Source organism: Phallusia mammillata, chromosome 2, assembly GCF_965637545.1.
Source record: "Phallusia mammillata chromosome 2, kaPhaMamm4.hap1.1, whole genome shotgun sequence".
NCBI lineage: Eukaryota > Metazoa > Chordata > Ascidiacea > Phlebobranchia > Ascidiidae > Phallusia > Phallusia mammillata.
The window spans coordinates 3,799,735-3,815,489 of record NC_137253.1 but is presented as its reverse complement, the minus strand read 5'-3'; the positions used below and the strand labels follow the sequence as shown (position 1 = coordinate 3,815,489).

At 37.0% G+C, this 15,755-nt stretch overlaps 1 long non-coding RNA gene across 3 annotated transcripts; it reads right to left on the bottom strand.

Annotated features, from left to right (window-relative positions):
* Positions 1–8,764: 8,764 nt before the first annotated feature.
* LOC145214771 (uncharacterized) lies at positions 8,765–13,292 on the bottom strand. Of its 3 annotated transcripts, none has more exons than XR_013857124.1 (5): positions 12,135–13,292; positions 11,289–11,840; positions 11,071–11,209; positions 10,484–10,671; positions 8,765–9,583 (listed from the first exon to the last, which is right to left on the bottom strand). It is a non-coding gene; the product is annotated as an uncharacterized LOC145214771 (long non-coding RNA). The 3 variants fall into 3 exon arrangements; XR_013857123.1 differs by having other exon boundaries at positions 11,289–11,469; XR_013857122.1 differs by having other exon boundaries at positions 11,289–13,292.
* Positions 13,293–15,755: the final 2,463 nt, after the last annotated feature.

The following is a 15,755-nucleotide window of genomic DNA, read 5'->3' as shown; positions in this document are numbered from 1 at the left end:
TTGGAAATCGTATGTTGACATTTAAGCGCTTGACCTTTTAAATTACGATACTTTTTGTTTTCATACTTAAATCACAGCCAGTTCCGAACCAACAGGGGGCGCACAAGAACATGCACAGTATTTTCTTCAACAAGGGGAAGTTTCCACCAACCGCAGACCGCAGCAACTAGGTATTAAACAAATTGACTGGGTAAAACTTGTATTAATCGTTTAACAATACTAAAAGTTACATTGTTGAAAATTTTCACATTTTTTGGATAAACATTGTTCCAAAAATTATGTCAAATTTTAATATTGTTCAGATCCTACCAGACACGGTGCCGAGGGACGCTTTACCACAGAACGGAACTTTACCAGACGTTTTAACAGCACATCACCACAACAACCAACAGGTAAACCAATTAAAAAGTGACATGTTTGACCTTGGAAACAAATTTCATTGTTTATACCATACGCATTTATCTACGCATTACAACGCCTTGCCAACTGTCAATAATTCATTAATCGTAACCAATTTTCCGCCAAATCAGTATTATCCGACAAATGTCAAAAGCTCAAACCTCTCACAAAAAAATCCGGTTTTCCATCCGAAACAATAATTAATCTAACGAAGTGTAATTTATCACTCAATATCTAAATGGTAAAGGGCAAATATGACGTCATTTTACATATTTATGAGCTGCAAATCTTCTTGTAAAAAACGACTTGAATTGTTGTCATAAAGTCGTCAAACGTACGCGACCTGTTTGTTGAAAAGTCTATATTTATTATGCGCTACTGACACAATCACACTCGGTAACTGGACAGTTTGTACGGAAATGTTTTAGCGTCATTGTCACTTTACTTGGATAACCAAACAAGACTGCATGTTAAATTACAGGATATTTTTAAAACCACAAATATTTTAGTGCTCTCCATATCAAACAACACTGAGGAACGATCAACCGAACCAACAGAGGGCGCACATGAGGCAGAACAAACCTCTATACAACAAGGAGAAATCCCCTCTTCTAGGAACCAGCAACAACCCGGTATGAGATGCATTTAACCGTTGTAGTATGTATTTATGCCGATAGCGTTAGTTAACAGATTAAACCTTCAGCTTCAGTTAATTGATGTCAGAGTTGAAAACTTTTTTGTTCGCGAACAATTCGTGTCAACGAATTATTCGTTCTTCACAGAGGACGAATGAAAATTGTGTTTTAATCATGTTTTCTCTATTTAAGCCATAAACCGTTAATTGTGAACCGCCAGTTTTACTCCAAATGTCGCGGGTTCCTGCCAGGAAGAACAAAAACGTTCCTGCCGAAAAGTAGACAATGTGATTTAAGCCACAAAAAACGGACTCGCCTATTAGATACTTTGACCCATAGAAACTTGCATTTAATCTAAACCTGTTGAGATATAAGGTGTTTCTGGTTGATTTGTGACAGTGTGCTTTTTTGAAGCTGAAACCAGGACCAACCGTTAAAACGGTATTAAAGATGTATTACTACAGAAATCTTTTTGAACCACTGACGATATTGCTCATTCATTATTTTTGTTTTTAGTGCCCTCCACTCCAGGTGGCACCGAAGGACGGCCAACCGAACCAGTAGAGGGCGCACAAGAATATTCGTCATCTCAGCAAGGGGAAATCCCCACCTTTAGCAACCAACAGCAACTAGGTATGAGATAAACTGACTAACTGAAACTTGTATTTAAAATAATAAACAAAAATCTCAATACCTGGCAATTGTTTCGTAAAAAACGTTTGCTTTCATAAACTAATCTAATGAAATAATATGGTCTGTTTTCCAGGCCTTCCCAACTTTTACGTTCGCAACTCTTTACAATTTAAAGAAACTTTTTCACGCCCTTTTTGCATTAAGTAAATGTTTTAAAACATGTATGAACTTGGCGGCTTAAGTTAACATTTCCATTGTTTTGCATGTAGCATATGCAGTTCACTTAGACGTATATTGCAGCGGTCTACAGACAGTGCACACTGCTTCGACCTATAAGGTCTTATTAGTGCAGCTGGTGACGAGAGATCAGCCGCATTGGCTAGTTTAGCCATTCAGCGGCACTCCAGTTTGTTGGGAGTAACAGGGTAAACACCCATGCCTCACTTAGTCTTTGCAATGCCACAAGTGGACATAAACCATAAATTTTCACTGTCTTAACTTTGGTTTCCAAGCAGTTGCTGGGCCATTGTGAGCCAGTTTTATCTGTTCTGCATGCTTGCAAGAGGTGAGTGACCTGCCCAACGAGATAAAAGGGTACGGCGTGAATGTCCAGAGCTATTTGATTTGTCTGGACTCCTGACGGAAAACTTGCGTTTAGCCTCCTTGTTGTTAAGGTGAAAGGCCGCTGAAACCGTTTTAGTTTCGCTTAGCTTTAGCCGCCACATCTGAAGGTAGCCTGACAGGACTGACATGTCCTGGCTAATTATCTTTTCCACGTGTTCTCTGTTATCGGAATGCATGATAGCCAGGTCACTGGCATAGGCATACTTATTACAGACTGTAGTGGGTATACCGCTAGTGTATGTGCTGAACAGTAGGGGAGCACAAACATACCCCTGGGGCACGCCGTTCTTGATTGTTGCTGGTCCTAGGGTGGTCTGGGCCCGATGCTTTACCAGGCTTTAGATGTTGAAGGTGCGCAGACAGGTTGGCGTCCGGCCCTCTGGCCTTTCGTATGATAACTCGCGAATTGATGCCGTAAAGTTTCCAAACTTTTTTGACCCACGATCGACTTTTGAGATAGTGCAACTCTCGAGATCTACCATTTAAATACAAATTAACGAAGAAATAGCGAGAACGAACAAAGTAACAATTACTACTGGAACTATTACTTTTGTAACGTAACATAGAGTACACTTATGAACTTATTAACATGTCGTTATGATTAATTCACACAATAATGTCATCCATGTACAGCAACGCGTTTCAAAGCAACTATTTTAAAAAGTTTCTGCAACGCTAGCGATCGAATTGATGTCAGTCCGAGATTGACCAGTCGATGGCGATCTACGGGTTGGGCAACCCTACCGTAAAGGTTCCGTTCTTGACCAATTGCGAAGCGATGGCGTTTGGGACACTTTGACGGAGGAGTTGCCGATTCTATTTATAGTGTCCATGCTTTTCGACTGGAATGTGTGAAGTCATGGACTCCATCGCTTCCGCCCAGCGATGACGACCTGTGACAACCTGGTACATCTGAAATTAGTTGATATCGTTGGGAGATCTTCTCATCGTTTCCGTACTATTCCTCTATCTCACAGCTTGGTACCAAGCAGTCTGGCGTTTCAGCCACGCATGCAAATTGTCATGCAGTTTGCTGGACAATCCCGCAACGAACATAGTCTTGCAGCTTGCGCACGATCGTATGTATGACGTCATAAAAGTCCCATGTGTTGGTGACGTGTACTGATTAGAGCTTTCTGTGTCGTTGACATATATTGCATGAGACAAAATCCTGACGTCAACTTTATTATTTACCTTTATCACAAAAGTATGGAGCAGTGGAACTTTTTGGCGCAGTACAATTTGTCTGCGGCGAAAAATGTCTGCAGCGAATTTCGAAATTAGGTTATTTTGTTTTTTGACAGAAGTTGTAACTGAAATCTGAAGGCAGGCCTATTTGATATCAATAGGTTGGGTACTGCAACCATAGAGTAAATGAAATGTCTTAGAAGCAGCGTTACGTACCAACGTAAAGCCAATGTTACTGTGTACTATTGCATTTCATATCCAATCTGCCATGACCCTCATTTGATGGTGTGCTGACTCTTAGTTTGTTACATACAGCACTAGAAATGCTTTCCCCAACCACTTTTCATTCTCCATTTTTAAAGCCAATCAGTTACTACAATCTTTGCCAATTAAGACTTTTACATTTCACCGAGGAAAATCAGTTCTTGCTGATATTTCACGGCTTAAAAAGCGTTTGCTTTTGTCTTAACATTTCACATTCCATGTAAAGCCCTTTTTACCTGTTATTATTTTCACAGCAAATATTATATTTGCCAATAAAAAATAAATTTTATCGGGCTGTGTTATAACACAAGTTCTAAAATTTTAACACCGCCCGATACGAAACGGTGATTTTTGCGTACCACAAGCGCTACTAATCGAACACTTGTTGGTGAATCGGGGGAATTTTAACAAAAAAACGTCTCATACCCATGTGAGCCATAAGATATTACGATGAATGAATTTCTAAAATATATGGCATTACAGACTAAAAAACACATATTTATTTCTGAAAAAACTGTGTTTACATTAACCGGTCTCAAAATATTAAAGTTTTTTTGAAACTTAATAAAATACAAACAACAATAGTTTTCATTTTCCTGCAGATCAAACTGACGAATTCAATCAACACATACAAAATTATGTTGATTTATTGAAAACAAAAAAGTATGACGATGCGAAAACGGCAAGACAACAACTTTCAAGGCCAATCACAGGTCTGGGGCTCACTGCAGAAAACCTGAAAGAAAAAGCCACAAAATTAAGAAATGAAGGCAAATATTTGGAAGCCATTATGTTGTTTAGCATTGCCGCAGATTTCTATGTGAAGAAAAATCCCGACTTTTATGCAGCGATAAGTGTAGTTGTGTGTGCGGAGGAAATTCAAGAAGCAATCGAACTTTTGATGAACAATTCTGATTCATCTTTGGACTCGAGAAAAACAGAAATCGTGCACGATCACGTGATCCCACTAATGTGTGACATGATTCAGCAAATCCGCGACCTTCAAATAAACGAAGAAATTCGATGGGAATTAGAGGTTCGATGTTTGCATCAGATTGAAGCGAGTCAACGTTACATCGGCGATTTGGCATCGCAGAAAACAACATTAAAACTTGGACTTGAACTTATGCAAACAAAGTTTGGAAATAAAAGTTCAAATTATCAAGTCTACGGTCACTTGTTGCACAATCTTGGTGTTGTTTGCAGAGAAACTTTACAAATCAAGGAAGCAATCGAATGTTACACAAAAGCAATTGAAGTTTACAAAACAGCGGAGGATTTACCTGAGGAACAACGACGAAAATGTATTGCAAATAGTCTAAGAAATTTGCAAAGAATTGGAGCATGGCATCCTAAACATTCCAAAGAAGAAATGGAAACAAACGTGCGTATGTTTAGCAGCAATAAAACATGACCAGAGCTGTCCGCTTGACCATCACTTACCTCCGAAAAACTAGATGATACGATAATCTCTAACATGAAATAATTACTTCAATAAGGGATATATAATTATTGAAACTGGATGTAACTGTAAAATATACTATAGTAGTTAATATATCTAGTTGAACACTAACAAAATGATAAAATACCAAAGTACTGTCAAAATTTGAAGTCAAAGATAAGTTCCCATGCAACAATACCCCAACATAAGGTGGAAAAAGTTCAGTCCCCTTACCCATCTACCCAGCTAAAAGCACAACCTAAACAAGTGAGTTTTTATAGTGTTGATATATGCACACTTGTCAAACACTTTTAACTCGTCTTGCCTTGTTGCCAACAGAGGCGTTGGATTCACACTGAATCACAAACCATTAGTTCAGAAGGAGGAACACTAACAGCCGGTGGTTGTCAAGTGAAAATACCTGAAAATGCCTGTAATAGAGAAGGGAAAATTGTAGTCTCTTCCCATTATGGACACCAAAATACGAAGGTGGTATTCAAAACTTAAAAAATTTTCATGATATGCTTTTTGGTTTGAAAGTGTTTTCAAAGTTGTCATGCAATATAGATGTAGATATTTTTCAAATTTCTTATATTTATCAGATGTTACAATTTTTTTGGCTGAAACGTCTTTTTCCCTTTCTTGCCAAAAGGAAGCAAAAAGCAAGCATACAGTCAATAACAGACTGTTTATTTCCATTTTTTAAGATTTGTCCGGCAGACATAGAGAATGATTACATCGGTCGACTCACTCCGATGTTGAAATGTGAACCAGAAGGTTTCAAGTTTAGAAAACCCATAGAAATCACACTTCCTACATGTTATCGGAATGTCGAAGTATCTCCTGTATCTGTCAAAGTGTGTAAACTGCTTTTGTGACTAAATAAGTGATGTTTGTCACTGTAAAGCATTGACATCTTTTCACAAATTTCATCATATTTCAATTCGTAAACATTTCAATCAGGTTTTTGTTTTTTGAAAAAGATTCGCCACAAAACAAACGATTCCGACTGGGATGTTCTGACACAATGCTCAATGGATCAAACAACGCGATCGTTTACCTTCCAAACTGACCACTTTAGCATGTATGGCATTACACACAGATTAGTAAAATACATCGTTGTTTGCATTGCTAATTAAACACTTGTATAAAGCTATGATGTGATCTGCACTGTTGGAAAGTTTATCGGTTTGATGAAAGAGACGGCAATCATCCTGGCAGTTTCTCCTTGCGAGGAAGACATCGTATCCGAAATTGTGATACATGTCCTTGTTTGTGACAACATTGAACCAACGAAAGATGTGACGCCCCTCAACTTGATTTTTGACAAGATTATTCTGTTGAGGTTGATTTTTGAGCCAAAAGCTATTTAAGCCTAAAACGTAGTGGTTACTAAGCACATTCTAGTGGTTACTATGCATCTTTGTTCAGATTATTATTAGTCCACCGTTTTTTCTTATTATTTCTTTTTGAGTAAATACTGATGGTATCTATTACCTAGGTGAAATAATAAAATCTAAACATAAAAAACCGGTGGATGGCTTCAGACTTGTTAAAATTTCCAGTCTATTGAATCAATGACGTAAATCTGTATCTTTGCAAATTCTCTTAATGCAGGAACCAAGCACAAGATGTCCAAATCCTAATAAGTTCTGAAAACACAATAGCAAACCCTGGCGAACATATTGCTACACTGGAGGGCATCAGAGATTCCTGGCAGTTTCGCCTCAAAAGGACGGACGGCGAAAACTGGAAACAAGGGATTAAGGAGATCAAACTGGAGATCAGTTTTAACAATCCAAATCTACGGGATATCGACAAGTCTGTTTTCTTAGAGAAACGCCATTTAAGTAAGTAACAAATACGACATCTTTTAAATAATATCAGCTTTTTCAGTTTAAATCCATGTAAAAAAAAAAACACTGAACAATTTTACAAAAAAGCGCTATAAAACTGTTACGGATATTCGACTGTTTTTAGTGTGAAATTGTCGTTGCTTGGAGTCATAAAAATGTAGAAGCTCATAGTCGAAGATTGGTTATGGTAAAACACTTTTAATGCATCTTACTCACACCAGGATTTTTCTTGCCTCAATCTTAACACTCAATTTTGTTTCGTTTTTAATTTAAACTTTTTTGAGTGGATGACTTGAGTCTTGATATCCAATATAGTTTGCAACACAACCCTTGTCAATAAATTTTTAATAAACTCGTTTGAATGCAATAAACTTTAATTTGTATCTTTAGCTCCAACTGGACCGAATCAAGTGACAAACATTGATGCGAGAGGAGGTTCGGTAAATTTATAATTAAAGGAGAAAGTCTTCACAACGTATTTTCATATTGTCGTTTCATTGTATACGCGATTACGTTTAGAAATGTACTTCTGTTTTTCACTCTGCTTGATTGCATTTTTGTTTTTCAAAGTGCTTTTTTTGTTTTCATTACATTTTAATTTGTTTATATTTTAAAATGTTAAAGGCGTGAATAGAATAAACAATTTGGATTTCGACCATTTTTTGCTGGGTTATGTAGCAATCAACATGTAAAAACATAAAATTATTAGTTAACAGTCAATCGCAAATTATAACTTGTGTCCAAGATGTGTGTGTTTACCTTGTAACGTCAGCGTCTGTGTTTTAGATTTATTTGTTGCGCGTGTGTTTGTGTGTGAAGGATTAGCAAGTCGCTGTTTCCTTTTGTAACTTGTGTGCAGACATTTGTGTATCCTGCTGTGTGCCTGTTTGTGTTATTTAGTGTCTCGTCATTTTTTCTCGTAAGAATTTCGTACCACGTGTTTGTGTGCATTATAAGGCCTTGTATGTTTCGCTTCTCTCTCTCTGACTCCTAATATCTGACTCGTAGTACGTCATACCGTTAATCAAGTCAGATCGCCGCTTTTACAAGTTCTGCACGAGTCTAAGGAAACAGTTAGCGACGACAGGCAGTTATTCGTACCAACAATTGAAGTAACGAGCTGCCACTACCGTTGGATTACGTGACGTCAGATAGCCGCCACAAGCAACCACTATTAGCTATTTTTTTAAGAGGGAAAACAATCGCATGATCATTTCAAACTCGTCTGTCTCGGCCAAATAACATGAACCGAGGCAAATAATGGGATGTGTACCTTTTGATTGACATAGGCTTAACGATAGCGGCTTGTTCTGCCACGCATCTTACTGTAACCGTGCTCACATTCCACGCTATAGGGGACGCCAACACACGGGGCAGGGACTAAGAGATAGCAGTTCAAAGTTTAACAAACTCTGTGACTGAGTGCCAGCAAACGTTACATCGGGGGTTTGGCATCAATGAAAACAACAATAAAACTTGAACTTGACCTTATGGAAGCGAAGTATGGCAAAGAAAGTTTAGAGTATAAATTCTATGGTGCCTATTTGAACAATCTCGGTGTTGCTTGCGGTAAACTTTACGATTCAAAGAAGCAATGTTCAGCTTAAAATCAACACGATTTCATCTATTTTCCGTTTGTGGGCACTCTATATTGCTTCGTGTTTGCCATTGACAATTCAACCTTACAACTTACTCCTGAAATCCCGTAAAACTCACTAACAGTGCAGCGTACTTCATGATGTATTCACTTTTATGCAATTTAATGAAATTCGACATGATGTGATATAACACCGTGAAATTGCAAAGATTTTATTCGGGTGAGTTCAGCCACAATGGAACACTTCTGCATGAGCAGATTGTTGAGCTTCGAACGCCATGACATTGTGCAGTTATTGCTCATGCTAAAAGGTACATAAGCGCAAAAAACTCTCAACATAAGGTTGAACAAACAAAAACGACCCTGCCCTGACATCTAGCGGACGGCCGCAAACCGCCACTGACTGCCCCAAGCAAGCTTAAAAACATTGACATTTTCTCATAGCCGAACTTGAGAAGCACGACATCACACATTCTTTCTCCAGGGCACCAACTAGCGATACAATTTGTCTAGGCATGAGTGTTTTTAGGCAGATAACTAAGATGTGCCCAATAGTCAATATAAATATAATGATTTTAAACAAACAGCGCAAACCCCATCTGTCATTTTTCATTTTCTGCCTGTGACATTTGTTAGAAAATAACACCAACCATAACCTGGACACCTGTAACTAAACATAAATGCTTTGTCACAATAAGAACATACAAACGAAAAGTTGAATTGGTCATCGAAGCAAACGGGTTAAATAAGTGACGCATTGTTTAACGGCAAATCTTATGGAAGGCGATTCCCTCTCTGTGAAGATGGACTGAGTTTATTGTGGTGTCGAAAAATCCCTTGTGGTCCCGGAGTCAGGCCTGCACCGAATAAACGCTGGACCCGGTTGTTGTTGTTGTTGTTGTAGGACGTTCCTCGTCCCAGACGAAACATTTTGTGCCGCTTGATTCTAAAGTGAAAAATGTAAAATTCGTAACGCCATGTCTATGAACAATCATGTGATGGTCAATTTTCAAATCGTCGCACGTTTCAACCGGGAATAACTGGCCGCTTGGTGGCGCAATGCGCGGTCAGTTACCAAAAGGAAAGACTTAGTGACGTCATTCCGAGAAGCGTTTACGATGAACGTTAAATATTTGTGAAGTGATATCTAACGACGGTTGAGGTTGGTCGTATAAGACAATATGTTATCTCGGGGGTGTCCAACAGTCAATGTTAGGTATATTATTGCCACAATTAAAAAAAATGCCACAAGTATGACAAACCACATTTAATTCTGTATGTAAAGCATCTTAATATGTGAAGCTGTAGTATACACCAGGGGTCACAGAACTTGTTTCACAAGTTGTATAAATTTTGTAATAATGCGTGAGGGCTAAATAGTTTAAAAAAACGAAAGCATGTGGTCTTTTTGGTGTCTTTTTTGGTGGCGCGACTTGTAAATTGCAAAATAGTGTGAAATATATAAGAATCACTTCTACCGATCAATGCCTCTTTATTCAATTACAGAATTTTCTCTGTGTTGTAACAAAAAGTGGCAACACTGCGAAACTAGGTAAAAACGGCAATACTACAATTTGCATCAAGTTAATTACGTTATAATATTCATGTCGAGCTTCACTTTATACATTTAATCGGATATGCTCTAAATGGACCATTAACTACACTAAACGTTTGTACAGACTGGAACACCGAAGTGGACACGGAAGCGTATACCAGTTGGACACCTTTCAGGGGTATCAGGTTTAAATAGTGGCCCAAAACCGACATGTTTTATTGTATTCGTACATTACACACCTTTGATACGCCCGACGTTTACGCCTTTTTTGAAGCTACCAGTGTGACATACCTTGAAGGGTGGTTCAGTGGCAAGTCGAGGTGTATTAACAAATCTGCCAGTGGGCGCTATTGATCCATGATTTAGTCGCAGTCGGGGATTTCCCGTTGTTGTTATCTGCAAAATTTGTCCTTCGTCACATTTATCAAGTGCCGTTCCACTTCAGTGATTCCTCCCACTAGTTGTAAAGGAAGGTAGGACTGCAAGAGAAAGCTTCATCAAATAAAGCATTCAAGTAATTCCATGTACATACCGAGAATTAAATTGAAACACCTTCAAGTTAAAAATGACACAAATAATCACGGTCAGAATGAGTCCCCTCACAGACTATTATGTTCCAGAATGCAATAAATAAACAAGAGGTAGACAAATTGGTCATTGCTAAAAACCAGTGGCACAAAATAATGTCACAACAACTAATTGTGTATGTTCAACTTAAGGTTATGGTAAACACAAAACTCCTGAAAACCACAAAACATCAACTATCGCATCTACAAAAAACAACATGGTATATGCTGTTTCACCATAGGAAGTGTTTAGTGAATATCGATTGTAATTTGTACTTTTGCACAAGTCAAATTGAAAATTTTAATACAAACCTGCAAACAGGCATCATGACTTTTTGTAGCCAAATCTTATCTTGTAAATCAGTGATTATTATCCCCACAGCATATCAATTATAATCATCAGCAGTCAAACCTTTTTAAGAAGTTAGCAGCCCAGCTCCCTAGTCTGATACTAAAAGTCAACAGTTTTAAATAAACATGTACAAATTTACACAAGTATTAATGCAAAAAACACAAGAACTGATACCTACTTTTGTTAACTGTAAAAGTTTCATCCATAATTTTGTATGCAAAAGGGTAACTTTGGAATCTTATTTCCACATAATGATAGTAGGTTTGGCCAATTCATGCTTTTATAATCTAGTAAGTGGGGCATTGTCATGTGATCAATGATCTGGACTGTTACATCACTGAGTTGTAATGTTGTTGGTCCTATTAAAGAAGAAATATTGCATTGAATAGACATACTCTACATTCAATGGTCTAAAATTAAATGCAGAAAACTTCAGTGGAATCAAGCTAAGTAAAACCAATATAAAAGTGTCATTTAGAACGCCTAGGCTTAATAACAAAGTAACACAAAATCAACGCTAAAATTCAAAAACCTGAACACAAAAAGACCTACTTCAGTTAAAAGTAAAATTGTATCCACAAATTTGTATCCAAGAGCTATTTGGGATTATTTTCTCATTCAATAATAGTTTAATTTTGGCCAATTTTTCATTTTTGTGATTGTGATTGGGGTATTGTCAAATGATCAATGATCTGGATTGTTACAACATTGAGTGGGAAGGTTGTTGGTGCTTTTAAAGAGAAGAAATACTACATTGACTAGACATACTCTAAATAATTAACCCACTATGGCCCAGCCAGAACACCAACAAAATTGTACAAATTAAAACTAAGATAAAAGTAATTCTGCTGTTGCTGCCAGGCATAATGTATTACCAAATGTGTGGCTCTTCTAACAGTTTTTATTATAACAAGCAAACATTTCAATGTTTAATCGTAAAAGTGACATTTAGAAAGGATGGGCCTGTTACAAAACATAAAATTAGCCTCTTATATGAGCACAATATAACTGTTTAACAACAAACCTTAGCCAAAAGTGCTTTTCCAAATGAGGAATATAGATTTCAACATATGGACAATTCAAATCTTTTTTTCAAAAAGAAAATGTGAAAACATTAGCAAGGATTTATTTGGAAAAAATACACAATGAATCAACTAAGCATAGTCCTTGCACAGTTACATAATATCTTTCCATTTCTCCATGTTGTAACATCCTGGAATAAAAAGACAGTTAAAATTTTTACAATTAAATGTTTGATACAAGTAATAAAACCAGACTAAACAACACCGATGAACAAACCAAGTAGACAGAATAGCTGTTGATGAAAATACCAGAAAAATATGGGTTAGATTAAGCTGGAAATAACCTAGGATGAAAACATTGTTGATTAGAAACTTGCACTTTATAAAGTTTGTGTGCACTTTAACTGTGACATCAGATTCACACAATGCTCATTTGTGACATCACAAATTCACAATTTAAGTGCACATCCAATTAGCGAACCGGTAATGTCACGAAGGTAAACTGAAGGTACGGATTTGGTGTTTTTATTTGTTTTAAGTTGCTTGGTGCCATCGTTTGGTTCATGCATTGGTTTTTCATCCACAATTTTTTTCCTTTCCACAAAATCACATAAACAAAAAGAAAGGTTAATATTGTTTATTTGCACATGTTGCAATAAACACAAGTTTTATGCGACGTTTAGTTAAAGAAGGAAATGCGCGATCTGACTCCAAAAATAAGAACTCTAAAGACTCCTGACTGATAACAACTAGAACGTTAAACAAGGTTTATTAAAAAAATATATATATAAAACTACAACAAACGTAAAGAATATAACGTCGGCGATAACTTCGTCTAAAGTGAATAAGCAAGAGAATGACCGTTTTATTGAATTAGCAAACGCAAATATATAGTCAAGCGACAACGTGGTATTATAACTCGGGGCAAAGGTAGTGTCGCTCCGAAACAATAGAAATAATTGCTGCACAACGAAGGCGGCTACAAGACACGTTTTTACGATTACTTATAAGTGCTAGGGCGTGTGGTTTTAGGAAACGCAATCAAAGGCCGCTAGACTTAAAAGTAAATACAAAATTGCCTTGACGTGTCAGATGTGCCGCTAAAATAAAAATACACAAAAATATAAAAAACACATTGCTACACACACGAAAACCCAGCAGTTGAAGACACGGTGAAATGTTTGTAGTCCAATAAATTTAATGTCAAGACCTTCGCTTACATCGGTTCCTATTGTGCGAAATAGATCAATTGTACGCCGCATTAGTTACCCAAACACAGTCCAGCGTCTTAGAAAAGATACCATTCAGAACTGCGCTAAAAAATTCGCTCTAGGTCAATCCGACATGGAACAAATCGCGGTTTAGTTCAGACAGTAGAGACAATTGTGATGCGATAAAGTTGAAAGTTTTTTTGGGGGGTGGTCGTTGTTTACCTTCATGGTTTTTAAACCGGCTGGAATCAAACCGGCTATTTTCTATTGTTTTATCGTGGTAACAACCGCTTGGTTTTCGCAGCTGTGTCCTGTGCTTTCCTGGCAACTTTATCATGATGTCTCATATACCTTCTATACTTCTTTAATGTACAAGTAAACAAAATACAATACACCCCACATAATATCGCCAACATTTAGATATTTTTACTCCTTAATATGTTGCATGACAACAGAATGTGGTTGTTGTAGCGGACAAATTATACTCACAAATATTACCAGCATGTAAAAACAATGATGACCCATAGAACGAATAATTTAGGTTTGGGTTTAAAGATCATCGATTCACAAAATGTTTTTGATTGGGGTTTGCAGCAGCCAGCAACACAGTAAACACATTAACCGCAGAATCACTCAGATTAATACCAACACTTGCTCCATGTAAATAGTCGCGTTTCTATCGTTGTGAAACGATACCAGGTGCGCTTTGGAAAAGAGCCCGTCACGCATTCGTGTCGTTCTTAAGACTAACCCAACCCACCAGCATTATTGTTGCCAATTAAGCGACGTGGCGAGACTCGGCTGAAAGCCTCCGCACCTATTTTTAACCTTTGGTTCTCTACCAATTAAAATTGCCGATAGACTTTTTGTTTTCGATTTACATGTTGCTAACAATATCGCAAATGCTGTCAATGTGCTTTAGATACGTTACTCAGAAGCGCTTGAAAACAACAAACGATTTATGCTTATTGTTTGGCTGCAATCCTGTGTTGGGCAACATTTAATGCACAAACCTAAATGACAAATTTGGACTATATTTAATTATTACTGTTTTCAAAATTAGTTAAACGAGTGGTTTATTGGTGTGGTGGGTGATTTTGTGCGTTAATAAGATTTCGAATTTCTGAGTAGTAGATGTCAATTTATAATTATCGTCGGCATATTTCTAAGCTCAAAGAAAGATCATAACAATGGCCTTTCATGAACCACGCTTAAATTGGTAGAAATATTTTGAATGTTGAACCGACCTTTAGCGCAAAATTAATTGCTTTTGTTTTCAATGGGGCGTGCTCCGTGCCTTTGTCGTTGTTTTATCGAAACGTTTTACCTTCAGAGTAGGGGTTAAATAACATTGCTGTAAATAGTTCGACTATTAATATGAGTCGTGTTGTAGGCGCAGGCTTCATTAAGGCAATCAGGTTGTGTGTAGTTCAAAAAAATGATAGGCGTAAATTAGAACAGAAAAACCTATCGCATATATTTTTGTTGTTGTTGTTGTTGTCAACAACTTTTGTCTCAACAACTTAGTATCGTGTGATAATATTAAAAGAACAATTTTTCCTTTTAAAACTTTTGTGTATGTGCTGACAGCGTGGGTGAGAGAAGGGTTTCTCTATTTCCCGTTTTTTATTCGGGATTTCGGAAGATAAAATAATTCTCGAAATATCGACAAAATAAATATTCCCAATTGCGCCATTCCAATGATAAAATTAGTATATATCCGCTACAAATGTCCATCCGACTTTAGCGTTAACATTATTATGTTAGAAAAATAATAACGCGTTTTTGTTTCGATGCCTTAATTTCAGTGACGTGATTTTATAGAGAAACAGCGATTTTCCTGTGGAAACATTCCCGAAAGGGAAACCTTGACTAAGAGGTAATACGACATGAAATACGAAGCATGAATTAAATTAAAATGATGACGTGACGTGTCGCTGTTGGGGAAATACGTGCACATGACACAGAAACCATTTTCACTTGCTTTTATACAGTAAGAGCTTCTGCAGTTAGATTCATTCTTTGCTGAAATATTTTGGCTAAAAACTAACTTTAACCCTTTGTCGTCCAAATGTTTTTGACCCAAAACGTCATAGACGTCCAAATTCTTTTTTTGTTTTTTCAAATAGCACAATACATACAAAACACGATATAAAAGGTTTTATTCCTCAATACAAATGATTATTTTTTTATGGACATTTCAAATATGGCTTTTTTCTATGTAGCCAATGCCAAAACAGCCTTATTTTTTACCAAACCAATCAATTCTAAAATCAACCAAAACCATACACCAAACAAAAAACATGAAATTATTGTTCAGTCAACAAAAGTAAACAATGATATTGTACATAAAAGACACCGTTTGTAACTTTGAAGCGTATGATACAGCTCAAAGCAAAAGCAATACCCAGG